This window comes from Felis catus, chromosome X (genome assembly GCF_018350175.1).
Source record: "Felis catus isolate Fca126 chromosome X, F.catus_Fca126_mat1.0, whole genome shotgun sequence".
In the NCBI taxonomy this organism is placed as follows: domain Eukaryota; kingdom Metazoa; phylum Chordata; class Mammalia; order Carnivora; family Felidae; genus Felis; species Felis catus.
This window is the reverse complement of record NC_058386.1, coordinates 11,908,228-11,913,039: the sequence shown is the minus strand read 5'-3', so window position 1 is coordinate 11,913,039 and position 4,812 is coordinate 11,908,228.

Sequence of the window (4,812 nt, the reverse complement as noted above, 5' to 3'; positions counted from 1 at the left end):
TTTCCTTGCCATTTATATATATACACGCGCGCGCGCGTGTGCGCGCGCGCGCTGAACGCATTCGAAACATCAAAGTTAACAGAGACTTGCAGTTACTGAGGTCTTGGTTGATAAGAGAAATGTTGCTCGTCACTTCTGACATTAAAGGCTGTTCGTTGAAGCACACGGTTCTAGAACAGGGCAACCCTGGCTGCCCCCCTATTACGTGAACCCGCAGGCACTGTTTGATGCATGTTGCAACCCAAGCATCCATCAGCTTATTTTCAAAGTCAAGAGCCTCAGGGTTGTTTGAAATAATTACATGTTAATGCCAGTCGCCAAGACACGCTCCGTGCCGGGTCACTATTATTTCTGTGAGCCTGGGTCCAAAGTAAGCCTGGCATTTTTAATAGGAGCAACAGCCTTCTCTTCCCCCTCCCTTTTCTTCTTTTCCACTCCCCCCTTCTGCTCTTCCCACTTCTCACCTTTCTTTTCCTCCTCCCCCTCCCTTTTGTGAATTTAGAACTTCGGTAAGTTCTGACGTGGATAAACTTTTAATTGTTGTAAGTACTACTGTCATGGTTCGCTGACTATAGTAAAATTAGCTTCTAAGAAGAAAATTTTCTCTCAGCTGATCCTAAGGTTGGTTCCAAACGTGTATTTTTTTTTCTCCAGGTCTTCTAGCCCTTTGATTCTCCACTGGGGATAATTTTGCCCTACTTTCACCCCCCCACTCGGGGACATTTGTCGGTAGAGACACCTTTAGTTGCCACAACTGAGGGAGGGGTGCTACTGACATCTAGTGGGTGGAGGTCAGAGGTGCGGCGAATCGTCTTAGGTACACTGGGCAGCTTCCCACAGCAAAGAATTACCAGGCCCAAAATGTCAGTAGTGCTGAGATTGTGAAACACTGCTCTAAATCTGGGCTATTCAGTACCTAAGCCACTAGACACATTCGGCTATTGAGCAGCTGAAATGTGGCTGGGCTGAACGCAGATGTGATGGAGTATAAAAAATACACCATGTTTTGAAGATGCGGTACAAAATACGTGACATATTTTATTAATAATTTGATTTTGATTACACATTGAAATGATAATTTTTTTTTAATTTACTGTTTAGAGGGAGAGAGTGTGAGCAGATGAGGGGCAGAGAGAGGGAGACACAGAATCCGAAGCAGGCTCCAGGCTCCGAGCTGCCAGCACAGAGCCCCACGCGGGGCTCGAACCCCCGAACTGCGAGATCATGACCTGAGCTGAAGTCAGACGCTTAATTGACCGAGCCACCCAGGCACCCTTGAAGTGATAATATTTTGAATATGTTAGGTTAAATGAAATTCATTATTAAAATTAATTCCACTTCTTTTTTTTACTTTCTTTAATGTGACTACCATACGATTTTAAATGATACGTGTGGCTGGCATGTTTCTGTTAGTGCTGTTCAAGACCTTTTTCTGATTTTCACAACTTTGGAATATCAAATAAGTTAATTAGGGGGGCGCCTGCGTGGCTCAGGCGATTAAGCGTTTGACTTCGGCTCAGGTCATGATCTCACGGTTCTTGAGTTCGAGCCCCGCGTCAGGCTCTGTGGTGACAGCTCAGAGCCTGGAACCTGCTTCGGATTCTGTGTCTCCCTCTCTCTCTGTTCCTCCCCCACTTGCGCTGTGTCTCTCTCTGTCTCTCAGAAATAAATAAATATAAAAAAACAAGTTAACTATTTGAGGAAGAAATATTAAATTCTTTTAAATTCTTATGTAACGTCACATTCCAAAGAACAAATCTTGGTTTTTTGAAAATGTTAAAAAATTTCAAATGCTTATAAATTCCAGAATAAAATGTTCATGAACGTATATGCAAAGGAAGGTCTTTTCTAAGCCTAACATCAAAGTCAGAAACTTGACAAGAAAATACTGGTAAATTAAAATACGTATTGTAGACATTCCAGAGTTAAAATATATATCATAGAACACTCAGGAGTTGGAGGCTTGCTGTCGTCAAAGTGTTCTCCTGAGTTCATTTTTTGGTCAGCTTGCATCTTGTCGAATGTCTGAGCTCCGTGGTAAACCCCACGATGTCCTAGGATATTCAGTCTATCTATAGCCCCCAGGGACTTGAGAATCCTGCCGTTCTATCTGCTTTCTGAAACTGCAGACCATGAATTTCATGAATCATTTGTATGGACCTCTCAGCTCTGGTAGGTGTGTTTTGTGTCGCGGGGAGCACTTTAATTCTGAACTGAGTCCCGAGAGACCCTTTACCAGACCGATTCTTCTGATTCCAGAAAGATGTGGATGCCGAACTGGTCCAGATCCCTGGACCTTGTCTTGGAATTGTAATGTTTTATGACTTCTGACTACAGAGATAGGACATGAAATAGTCTTTAAATCCCCGTTGAGTCCCACATTCCATCAAGTTAGAATTAGGCCATCAGGTGGAATCATCTGGTTTATATTGCTTGCTTTTGGAGGTTCTGGGTTTTTTTTTAATTAAAAAAATATTTTATTTATTTTTGATAGAAACAGAACACAAGTGGGGAAGGGGCAAAGAGAGAAGTTGACACAGAATTGGAAGCAGGCTCCAGGCTCCGAGCTGTCAGCACAGAGCCCGACGCGGGGCTCGAGCTCACAAGTTGCGAGGTCACGACCTGAGCCGAAGTCGGACGCTCCACTGACTGAGCCACCCACGCGCCCCTGGAGGTTCTTAACGCTATTATAGGTTATTCCATTTTTCACAGGATGTGTGATGTTTTACTCCCCAAATGGTGTAATTCTTTACAATCTCAATCACATCTGAAGTGCTCTAGGGTGACTTTTCAATTAATTCATTCAACACATTTTTACCCAGCATTTATTTTTACCCAGACACTAAGGCTGTGGAAAACATAGACAGGGTCCTTGCTCCCAGGGTCCTTTCATGGGACTAAGCAACGCACACACATATACGATCGTGTCAGGAAAGTGATAAGAAAAAGAAAGCAGATTAGGGTAAAGAGTGGTGGTGAGAGCTACTGTTTTAGATAAGGTGATTAGGCGAGGTCCCTGTCAGGGTGACTGAATTTTAAAGGGATTTTTCAGGTAGGTGTCTAAAATTGGTTAGTTAATTTTTACTATTAAGGTTTTAGTGACTTCTTGCGGTATATCAGGTTTCTTTTGTTTCGTTTCACTTCCTTTGCCTGGTCTGACGTAGTGATCCTGTTTTAAAAGTGTTTTTGATGCCTACTTTCCCCCAAAACCATACCGTAATGATTTTCTAAGTTTCAGACCTTTCGAACCTATCCTATTAAAGGGTTGTGTCCTGTTCTTTAGCTATGTCCGTATTGTTGGAATACTTAGATTTTTTCTGATTTCTGACTCTTACAAACAACACTAGTGTGAACTGGTTTATTTTTTTATTTTATTTTTTTAACGTTTTTTTTTAATTTATTTTGGACACAGAGAGAGACAGAGCATGAACGGGGGAGGGGCAGAGAGACGAGGAGACACAGAATCGGAAGCAGGCTGGTTTATTTTTTTAATACATCTTTTTAAATGTTTGCAGTGTTTCTTGGAAGGTGTTCAGAGGTGGGATTTACTGATTAGGAAAACTATTTATTTATTTATTTATTTATTTATTTATTTATTAAAAAAATTTTTTTTCAACGTTTATTTATTTTTGGGACAAAGAGAGACAGAGCATGAATGGGCGAGGGGCAGAGAGAGAGGGAGACACAAAATCAGAAACAGGCTCCAGGCTCTGAGCCATCAGCCCAGAGCCTGACGCGGGGCTCGAACTCACAGACCGCAAGATCGTGACCTGGCTGAAGTCGGACTTAACCGACTGCGCCACCCAGGCGCCCCAGGAAAACTATTTAAAATAAGAGTTTAAAATAATTTGAATTTGGCACAATGAATCACTTGAAGGGAAAACTATTTTCAAAACTGCATGAACACCCAATATCAGCGATCCATATACCATCTGTTTCTCTATATAGACACCTAATATGCTGATCTGTGTACCCTGTGTCTATCATCTGTCTACCCGTTCGTCACTTACCTGACGGTATCCGTCATCTGCCTTATTTCAAAAAAAGTCGGCTTGCCTGTTTTATTTGAAGTTTAAGCCTCAACTCGTTCAAAACCCCTTAAATTATTTAAAAGGTTCGGTATGTCATTCAGCGTCTCTGTTTTTTGTTTGCCTTTTATTAAGGAGCCATTTCTCCCAAAGTAAGTCTCCTCCCTAATACCTGTAGTATCGCCGTGTCACATAAACCTGAGGTTTACAGACGGTAACTTTTTTCAGTAACAATGTTCATTGCCGAGCCGATTTGGCGCCCTTAACGTGGTGAGGGGTGAATCGTGGAATAACCACAGCTCGTTAGGGAAGGGTGCTCCCAGCACTGGGGGAATCTCCCGAGCTCCCCCATCACATGTGGTCACCAGGGACTGCTCCCACGTGGACATTTGCACGTGGAGTAATCTCCTTCCTTCAGCAGAGCCATACTAGGACGAATACATGGGTCACGCTAAAAATCGCAGCGTCCTATTTTAACATGAGTTGAACCGGTGAAAAAATGTGTACCTGCTTTGAATTTTTATGTAGTAATTTCCCCCCCAGCACTGTTGTTTTGAAAGTTGTCCAGCTTACAGAAAAGTTACAAGAATAATACAGCGAATATTTGTGTACCCCTCACCTCAGTTCACCAATCGTTAGCATTTTGCCACATTTGCTTATCTCTGTGTATATGCATATACGTGTGTATATGTACATATACGTATGCATGTGTGTACACACACCTGTAGAATATATATGCATGTAAGCCACGTATAACTAATACATATACAAATAATTTTAGATG